General features: G+C 34.1%; 1 long non-coding RNA gene across 1 annotated transcript; it reads left to right on the forward strand.

Moving 5' to 3' along the window:
* The first annotated feature begins 5721 nt into the window (after window positions 1-5721).
* Window positions 5722-8468, forward strand: LOC134271811 (uncharacterized). Its single transcript, XR_009993095.1, has 3 exons — window positions 5722-6007; window positions 6942-7073; window positions 8416-8468. It is a non-coding gene; the product is annotated as an uncharacterized LOC134271811 (long non-coding RNA).
* The last annotated feature ends 2692 nt before the right edge of the window (window positions 8469-11160 follow it).

Genomic DNA, 11160 nt, shown 5'->3' on the forward strand with positions numbered 1-11160 from the left:
CACTCATATGGTCTATCTTGATCGCACACCTTACAGATGGCTATACCTACAGAACACTAAAATAGTTCCTTCATATAGTCTTGGTCACACCTGGTCCTACATGTAACTTTTGGCTTTACACGTATACTGCATGCGTAATTATAATAAATGTACTAATGCCTGCTGTGGAACCTTAAGTGCCCCCCCCCCCCCCTTTCTCTCAACATTTTGATTTGAATTTATTTACACTGATTAAAGAATTGGGCATCTAATCTATATTTCAACTGGCAAAAATTTTGTTATGTCTGCAATAAATTGTATTAAAAAGATAATCATGTTTCAACACCATGCCGGACAAATGCGCGCCCCGACTTTTTCACCTGTCGATCAGACGTCACGTGCACACAGCCCGGGATCTCTGTCTACCATAGTTGAAGAAGCTATGTGCGTCTTACAAGTCATCTTCGCATTTTTTGCCCTGGTAGTTCAACATTCTACCCCATTGCCAATAGAAAGAGGGGTAAAATTTTGTTTTTACCGTGAAGTGAAGTTCGCGTCAATGCTACTGAAATTCATGAAGTTTTTGTGAGTAACTGTGAACTGGCTTAAGTAATGATCATGGGAGTTCCGCGGACTGTCAAGGTCCGGGACTCTGGGGGACCATGTGGTAAATTTGAATACTTTTATTAATGTTTGTTTAATTTCTTTCCCTAGATGTTTTTTTTCAAGTAAGTTGAGAATTATGTTCTCGTGTGGTCTGCAACGACATAAATTAATACCTTTTTATCTGTTTTGGGACACTCATTTTTCGCGGGAAATGAAAGTCGAGAAAAAAGCGATATTAACTTAGTACCCCTTCCGATTGTACACTTTCTCATTTGTTGATTTTACGTGGGAACAAAGCACCGATGATCACATCTAGGTCAGACTGATAGCGGGAAAAATGTATGAATGAATGTCATGTGACTAAGAACTCGTGTTTTAATGTCACATGATTTAAAGCTGACATGAATTCTTAAAAACGCAACATTTTCATCTATGTACGACTTGTTTCATACCAACTATAGCCGTATTCCGCCATATTTCTTTCAGATACCTTGTCTCATTGTAACGATATATACCCCAATGCCCTCGTTACACTTGAATGATTTTTTGGCTTGGGTATCGACTTGTGCACATCTCCGATGGTAAAGCATATGAGAACACATGAGCTGATCAAGACTTTTCAAAACCACAGTAAACAACATAATATTCATATTTCTGAATGATTATTGATTTGAATCAAAAGTAAAAAAGAAAAAGAAAAAATTGCAAGTTTGGAAGAGAAATTTAGTTGCATGTTTACGTATTTTTACAGTGCGCCGATTTTTTGCAGAATAAACTTGAAATAAAAAGCAGTAAAATCCGCAAACACATTTTGAAATTATTATCATTTGAATTGAATAAAACAACCAATGTCTTTGATTTGCAGGTCCTATGCAATCGATGCATATCGAGAAGACGCCTCGAACGCTGTAAACGTACCCATACCTGGTAATAAGGTTACTGCATCGGTTCGAAGACGTGCACGAGTAAAGTGATAAACACCCTGAATTCCATTTATTGAAATATGCATCACAAAAAAGAAATACACTCCATAAAAGCCCAATAGTAAACACACTGTCACTACTCCGTACAGACTAGCACGTCGAGACAGTCACTTAGTCCGTGCTGATCAGATTTCGGTCAGGGAAAATACAACAAGTGGAAAGAGAAGTTATATGGTATTTTGGTATTTGCGCGGCTGAAAGGGGGGGGTTGTATTATAACTGCTGTTCATAAGGTATATAACTGTAAATTGTCTATCTACATGAAGTTCTAATATACATTCTATACAAAGTCATGTATGTAGTCTGCAGTTGGTTTGCGTCGCAAAATTCATTTGTCAATTATAACTGATTATTTTAATACTAATCTCAAATCTAAACCAAGTAATTTGATGCACGGTAATTATTTACTTCAAATCTTAAAAGCAATTAACCAGAATACAATTTTTTATGTGTACATCTATACGTTCTTTAACACACACACGAAGAGAAAGGCAATCGCCTGTTCAGATTGACATTTAGGCATTTGATTTTTTAGGCGAGAGGGGGGGGGGGCATGCAAAAATTGACATGACCGTTATTTAAATAATCTTGGAAAACAGATATTTCTGGAATCTTAAATTCTAAGATTTTTTTTTAAAATGTGTCGCTCCGACCACAAAGTATGTGCATTTTGCGGAATGTAACTGTTTGAGAGGAACGTATTAACTGTTTTATAATTATGCTGTTACAAGAAAGTCTTTCGAGATTTTAGTATCCCTGCCTGACAGTCTAGCTATGTTTTTTTTTATTAAGGTCTTACGTTTCCAACGGAAGACCTTCTACTGATTCTGTTGGTAAAGATTATTATTCTTTTTTTTTCTTCTCTTTCCTAGACGCCAACTTTGAGGCCTCATATCTCACTTATTTATCAACGGATTTGGCTCAAATTTTCAGACATTATAGACATTATTAAACTCTATCAGAGTGTTATCTAACATTTTAAAAATTCACTTCCGCTTTTGAGTTATTCCCCTTTAAACGAAAATTGACAGGCTTTCGTTTCCGGATAAAGGCTCAGAGACCACAAAAGCTGCAGCAGAATTTTTACTGATTTTAGGTAACAGAAGGATTGAAATTGTGCACATCGGTTTTTGTTTTTCGATTTCTGTATTCACAATGGCGCTTTATAGGGGTCAAAAATTAGAACGCCTAAAAGAGCGAAAATTTACACGTATTTTCCTTTTTATCTTGAAAACTAAAAATATTTTGTTAAGACATAATGAACAAAAGTTGTGTATAATTGCAAGGGCTTTCATATAATAATATTCAAAAGGGGCTGGCCCCTATAAATAGGGATCAAGGGACCTTGAAAGTTTTTGCTTTATAACTCAAAAACGGTAAATATTTCGAAATGACTATCGATTATAAAGTTGTGCTTTAACATCTTACTGATCTCATGAAATTGTTATTGTGTTCGAGTCTTGTTTTAAATTAGCTGGTGCATGACCTATATATGCACAGGTAATTCTTTTCACTCAGCACGTAAACAAGAGCTCCTCATGCGTGTAACCAAAGCAAGCTTACTATAAATAATAAAAATGGCTACATTGGATTCTAATATTCTTCAGAATAAAGTTCTTGAAGTGTTTGTGCTTTTTTTCTTCCAAATTATCATGTTTATTCACTGACAACTTTCCCTTTTATTTCATTTTTTTTTAAAAAATCGTATAAACCAAGTCTACTAAAAGGGGGGGGGATTATAATCTTTTCTTCTTATCACATAAAAACAAACAATAAAGTGAGAAAATAAAACATAACTAAAAAGCAAATATACTATTCACAGCTATTAAGTGCACGGCTTTAACATTCACCTTGTTTGTTTACAATTATATAACGCGCCTCCCTCGATAGTGGCGGGGCAAAGTCGGTCACCGGGAATCAATCGGCGTGATCCAGCTACATACAGTCATACACAAAAAATAAACAACCACAGAATAGTTAAATTAATTCTTGATAAAATTGTTCCTTTTTATACTATCTCTGCCCCATCAAAATATTTTTTTTCGTGTCTTACGTATGGTAGGAAAGAAAGCTAGATCCGCATTCACCGTAAACAAGGCTCCGTTCTCATTTTGATATTGAAGAATAATTGAAATAAACTTGCCGTAAGTAATAAATATTTTACAACGCTGTATCATATCTCTTTTTTAAATTAGGTTTAAAACGTGTTCTTTGTTTCCCGTTCATAGTATTCGATAATATCATTTTCCTTTTATTAATAAAGATCTTTCCAACTCCAAGAGAAAGAGTTATAGAAAAAAAAGTACGAGTATCTTTTCGTTTGAATATAAACACAAACAATTTGAACGGCAACATATAATATACGCCCGGATTTCATAAAAAAAACTTTTAAGAGTCAAATAATACACAATTATTTGCTGCGCGATTCTCATATTCACCTGGAACCCCGATACATTCTTTCGATTACACGCGGCCGAGAAATTCTAAAGCGACACACCCCGGTGAACCATTGACCCCGCAGTCATAGGCAAAATAATTGGTATATTCAAACCATTCTACAACAGTAAACAAATATTATTTGCTCTAAGTAAATTAAATCTTTCAAAAATATCTTAAAATGTTTTAGGTTTGACTTTAGTATAAAACGCTGGGGCATTTATTTTACATGTACATAAATCAGTCTTCAATTTTTAAATATTCGTTAGCTCCATGTGTAATTTGACGATGCATAGCACAAGGACTGGCGATCTTCAGTTACTTTACCTCAACCCATATTTATTAAAATGCGCAAGCTTTGCTCTTTTCACACACAAATAAATCCGTTTTCAACAAAAGTTTTCATCAAAGATATTAACCATGGCAATACCAATTTTAAACTTTTAAAAGGAATCTTCCGAATCGTATAAAGATAGAATTATACTCGATGAAATGGATTAAACATAAGTAACACCGGCACGTGTAAACTTCATAAGTGACTTCTGTGCTGCACACTGTCTATTTATATATATTACAGGTTTTATAGTAAAGTTCAAGAAATAATGATTTTAAAGCAATGAACTTAATTTGTTTTTATAATTTATTCAAAACCCGTATAAATGATTAGTATCGTGTGCTAACATTGTAATTTTGTTCCGCGATTAAATATCAGTAGCAGGTTATACAATGTACATTCAAGTAGTAATAAACCCGCATTGTATGTCCAGAATCGAAAATCTAAGAACTTATATATCGGGGTAACAATCTTATCTGAATATTACAGACTTATCATGTAATTACACGCTTTTACAACCTAAATTAAACTGTTAAAATCATAACCGGCAGCAAAGTCAAACCATGTGTAACGTTTACCGTATATAACTCAGTATTTTCTTTAAAATTATGAACTTTATATCTATAGCGCAAATTACTTTCCTTGGTTTAAAAATACGCGTACGAGAGAAAGCGAGTGAGAGGCATTTTATTCAAGTACATTCATGTTTTTACCAGCGAGTCCCTGTATCAAGTATTGTCTAATTTTTATTCTATTACACATAATCTCCGTTTCCTATGTAGATTTAATTTATTTGATAATTTTATTCAGCTTCAAGCACAATATCATTATGTAGACAATAGTACTAAAATGAAGTCCATGCACGGATGCTATTGTACATCGGGAATTTTCTTTAATCATTTATCCATGCATTCCTCCTTCAAGGGACATAATTATGAATAAATTGATTGAATAACGTGTATACAACCATGTCGTTTCGGTTTGTCAGCGTGTTTTAGATCATGATCAGCAAATCACAACTCCTCGGATCTTCCTGTCTAACAGAATAATAACCTCGAATGTATAAGGCGATATATCAAGACATCCCCATGCTCCTCACCCCCATTTTACCCAAACTTTGAAATAAATGAGGAAAGATATTTTATTTGTGGACTTTTGAGTTTAATTTTATTGAAAGTAAAGCTAGCTATTACCTGGGTACATCCCACTAATTATTTTTAGAATCGGTAGGAGAAGAAAGTAGTGCAGAAAAAATTACAAGTTCCTTAAATTGCAGACTTGCATAAAAAAAATTGGGCAGGTGTACTGAACCGAGCCTCACACTTGTTGATAAGGAGTATCTTTCCTGCCAAAAAAGCTCTGAAAATGTAATTTATCAAGAAGATCAGCCGAATTATTTTGTGTATTATAACGCCAGTGAGAATTCTGAAATTCCCCTACTTTCACTTTCATTTTTAGAGGTTCCCGCAGACAGACGCATTTTGCCGGAAAACGAATCTGACATGCCACCTCGAGATTTTAACCAAGGAAAGACAAGTTGATGTGCTTTGATTTGAGGGGTCACTCACTACCGAACGAAAATTAGGGACATCGCTATGAGAAGAAACGTTAACATTGTCGCCTATGGGAAAACAATTAGTGGACTGTACCCATATTAGGAAGCCTATAAGTAAGTGGAAGATGTCATAAATCTTGAATTTATTTCAGAGTTGTTGTTTTCTATTATTTTCAATTGTTCAAATTTATGAAAAAAAACAATTCTTATATTGTTGATACACATTTTTAAACAAATTGATTCATAAATAAAGTGTCTAGCCCCCCCCCCCCCGAAACAGTCAACATGTATCACCCATTGTTTACACATGTATCATGTAGATTAAATGTATCGATTTATATAATTTATTTATTCAGAATCGTAAATGTATAAATTGATTAAGAAGCAATTATGTAGAAGTACATGCTCCACTGTGGTTTATTTCCAATACACAAAAATTCACAAATGAGTTCGGGATCGGTATTCAATCGAGGTCAAGGTCGAAGTGAAAGTAGACTTAGCAGAAAGTTATCAAAACTGTTCAGGGCAGTGTTAAGCAGTATATAGGTGATGGGCATTTGTATTTTACACAGGAGGTAAGAGGTATACCTTAGTACAATATTTGTAAATAACAATTTAATGTTTTTGGAACATGTCGATGATCGGCACGTCACATATGCATACTTGACATACATGATACATCATTTCAGATCAGTTGCGCAGTCAAGCTGCATGGGTACAGTTGTCTGGGAGTTAAACGATGTGTGTGAACATGCACATTAACTGATTTTTCTCATATTTTTTAGCAATTGCATTACATGTATTTGTTGAATGTTCAATTATTGTCAGTAAAACATGATTTTTACCTATTATGCTGAATTAACTTAATTACCAATGTAAACAGTGTGATTTCAGGTGGGATAAGCAAAATAATCATTTTTTAAATTAATTAAGTTCAAGTAATGGGCATAAAAGGAATATGGTAAAATTGTACGTGTTGAATGTCTGTGTGTCTGTCTGTCTGCAAATGTGATATTGTACCATTTATTGTATTGATTTTTTTTTTAAGGTTCATGGTGATTGGTACAGGAAAAACATGAGGTCCATGCAGATGGTGTTTAATACTATTGGGCAGCAAATGCACACCCATTTGAATACATCTTGAAAAAGAACCAGCAAAATGTGACAGTCGGCAAAATATGTAAGTTTAAGTTTTCTAAAAAAAAATTTCATTGAAGTGGGAGGATGGGGTGGGGGTGAGGAAATTTACATATTAAATAGGTGATCAGAATGTGAAAGCATTTAGCTATAACTAATCTGTACATTCACTGCTATATACATTTTGCAGCTCATATAGATTTTCTTTTCTTATTTAAAATTTTCAAATTAATTAGATCTACATCTTTGTTTTGTAAATTATGCATTATTAAGATTACACGGATATAAGAATTGAAATTTCATGAATATTTGACAGTCAAAATTATGCGATTTGTCAGGAAATTCAAAATTTTGTCTCATTTTCCTACAAATTACAAAATGGTTACCATGGAAACAAAACAACTTTAGTGAACTATTTATTTAATCTGCAACACCACATATTTTTATTTTTTAAAGTAAATAATAGTATATAAGCACTGATTTTGTCTTAAATGAAAAGTACGGGAAAAGTAATGATACACATGTATTGATCTATCAATTACTATGATGTCATTGTGACGTCATAGATGAGTAAATTTGCATTGGTGTGAAAATTGCTTTGAAACAAATGATTTTATATAGGATTATTAAGGCTTATAACTTTTTCATTCATAGTCCAAATTTCATGAATGATACATCAATGGACAGGAAATAATCAGTACTTTTTTATTTTACTACTTTCGGGGTATTTGTGAACTTCATTTTTTTGTCATTTCTGGAGAAACTATGAATTAGAGGGTGAAAAGTGGTCATATTTTGTGCGGAAATACATTAATTTTTTAAAATAAGTGAAATTGACCCAATTAAGTGCTTGATTATGATTTGACTATATGTATTTAAAGATATGAAGGTGATTAAGAATGGTATAAATGTGTTAATAGGCTAAAATTTGACTCAAAACTTGGGTGCATTTTTGGCTAGATTGGAGCATTTTTTAAGGATATTACACATAGAACTGTAAATGCTGTAAAATCTTAATTATTTGTTGAATTTTCATGAAACTTGGCATGATGTCTCTACTTATGCTCTAGATTGACAAACAGTGTGAAATATTGTAAAATCAAAAAAATGCTTTTTCATATTGGGTACATCCCACTAATTATTTTTAGAATCGGTAGGAGAAGAAAGTAGTGCAGAAAAAATTACAAGTTCCTTAAATTGCAGACTTGCATAAAAAAAATTGGGCAGGTGTACTGAACCGAGCCTCACACTTGTTGATAAGGAGTATCTTTCCTGCCAAAAAAGCTCTGAAAATGTAATTTATCAAGAAGATCAGCCGAATTATTTTGTGTATTATAACGCCAGTGAGAATTCTGAAATTCCCCTACTTTCACTTTCATTTTTAGAGGTTCCCGCAGACAGACGCATTTTGCCGGAAAACGAATCTGACATGCCACCTAGAGAGAGAGAGAGAGGAGAGAGAGAGAGAGAGAGAGAGATTTTAACCAAGGAAAGACAAGTTGATGTGCTTTGATTTGAGGGGTCACTCACTACCGAACGAAAATTAGGGACATCGCTATGAGAAGAAACGTTAACATTGTCGCCTATGGGAAAACAATTAGTGGACTGTACCCACCTAAAATAAGTATTATGGAAGGGACTTTCATAAATAGAAACTCCATGTTGTTTGAATATTAATATCCGGTGATGTTTTAAAATACCTCAGTGTTGTTTTTCTGACCTTTGACAAAATGGAACGAGATAATGCAAATTTCAAACATCTTCATCGGCCAATGACAGAAAAGTTGCAAAATTCCTTTCAGTGTTATGAACTTCTAATCACTAAAAGGTGTTTGTCTTGACACAGAGCCAAGATTATTCGGTTAAGATCAAGGTCACTGACAGAAGATATATTTTATTTCCCACGTTATGAATAAGGCCTAGTAACTGAAAATCATTGGAGGCTTTTACTTGAAACATGGATTACTTATGATTCTAGGTTGTGTATGAGGCTGATCAAATGTCTCTCTGGCAAACCAAGGTCACTAACAGAGAAAAAATGTTTACATTAATAAGCATTACTTTGTAATTAAGATTCACTGGAGGCTCATGCTGAAAAGAAAAGTTGTTCACATAAGAAAGTGCGTCGGTATATCCACAGCTCCAACGAACGACCTACTCGTTGCTTTGCAACGAGCTCGGCTCTAGTATAAATATAATTTCTGTAGGAGTGTTTGGGAGATAATTTTAAAAGCAAGGGTAGGAATACTTGAAACCTGCATTTACTCTAATTGTATATTGAACTCCCTCTCTCTCAGTCTCTCTCTGTAACTATCCGGTAGGACAATAATAGGTATAAAATCCTACGCACTTTGTGCTGTACCATTTATTAAGCCTTATAGGGCAGATCAAGGATTTTTTTTCAGGCGGGATGTCAAAACTCAATTCATAAATTGAATAATAATTTTACTTTGGACAAGATATTAACCTAAACGCCCAATTTGAAAGAGACACCAGAGGTATTGTAAGCAATGAGCTCACTAAATGATACCCCCGCCTCCCATATGGTTATAATGGCAAAGTACATATTTTGCTGTTGTCGGTAAACCCAACCTATGTGTCAAAGAGGCTCAAAAAGTAAAATAGGGGTTGCAAAATGGTAATATGTAATATATTGTATGTATATTGAGATTCTGCGAAAATTTCATTAAATTTCACTCAGTGGTATGAGTATTTGCGGATAAGAGATGGGTCCCCAAAGCGTAACAGACATCTACGGACGGACGGACGGACGTACAAATGGACGGACATAACGATTACTATATACGTGTAACGTGAAATATACATCACAGAAATGGGTACAATGGGAACTTTCTCAAATACCTTCTCAAACGTGTCGAACCTGGACCTGCACAACAGACAAGAGAATTTTTAAGAAGCTAATTTTAAGTAGAATGTAGAATTCTCACGGCGAGTTTGCTCTCTCTTCCTATATGCTTTGGCTTATAATCATTAATTATTGATGTCAAAAAAATTAATTCACTTTAAATTCTATTTTCATTATCATTGTACCACAGAATTTTCCCCCCAACATTACCTTTACTATATAAAATGTTCATTGAAGGGAAGGTTGCCCCCCCCCCCCCTTTTTACCATAGTACATGCAGCGATATCCAAGAATTGTAGGAAAAAAATTGGAATTGAAAGTAACATGGCTTTGAACAAGTTGCGTGAGGTATAATGTTTTCGACCCGTCGTCAGTCAGTCAGTCACTCCTGTTTTTTGGTTTTTTTGTCAGCGCAACTCCTCATAAACCAATGCATAGAATTTTGTTAAACTTTGCAGATATTTATAGGAGACACTGTGTAGAGTTGCACATCACCAGGAAATTCCGAATCCTTGATTTTTTTCGGGAATTTCCGCACTTTTACATTTAGATTTAGGCCATATCTTGAATATAGAGATGAGCAGTTTTTCAGCGCAACTCCTCATAAACCGCTGCACACAATTTCGTCAAACTTGGCAGATATTTAGGACACAATGTGTAGATGTGCATATTACCAGGAAATTCCGATTCCTCTATTTTTTCCGGGAATTTCAGCACTTCGACTTCTGGGGGAGCATGGGATATGTGAGCTTGCTCACTCTTTCTTTCATTGTGCGTATTTAAAATAACTTCAAATCAAATTATGTTAACTTTAAATCAAATTATATTGGGTCTGATAAAGCCAATACACAGCATTTATTTCATAATATTTGATCATAAAGAAATCCGATCTATTTCAGACGTTTTTCTTAAATCATTTTTTTTGAGAGTGTTATGCATGTTTTATTACTCCCCCCCCCCCCCACTCCTTTCACAGGAAAATATCTTCATTTCTTCAAAAGGTGAATGATTCGTAATAATGCATGCTTATTATAAATTTGATGAAATTAAACCATGTTTTCAAAAATTTTTTTTACAACATTTACAGACAAGAGTAATGTTTATTCTTGAAAAAAAAATTATTGGCATTTTCTTCAGTCAAACCCAGAGCTTTCAACCTTTGATATTTTCCCTGACCAAATAAAATAATCGGCATGGGCTACGTGTGTCCAAGCAGTTTTTTACTGTTGAGTTAGCAATGGATTACATGATTTCTGAGATGCAT

Source organism: Saccostrea cucullata, unplaced genomic scaffold (genome assembly GCF_032062105.1).
Source record: "Saccostrea cucullata isolate Sc308-1 unplaced genomic scaffold, CSIRO_AGI_Scuc_v1 ctg1337, whole genome shotgun sequence".
Lineage (NCBI taxonomy): Eukaryota > Metazoa > Mollusca > Bivalvia > Ostreida > Ostreidae > Saccostrea > Saccostrea cuccullata.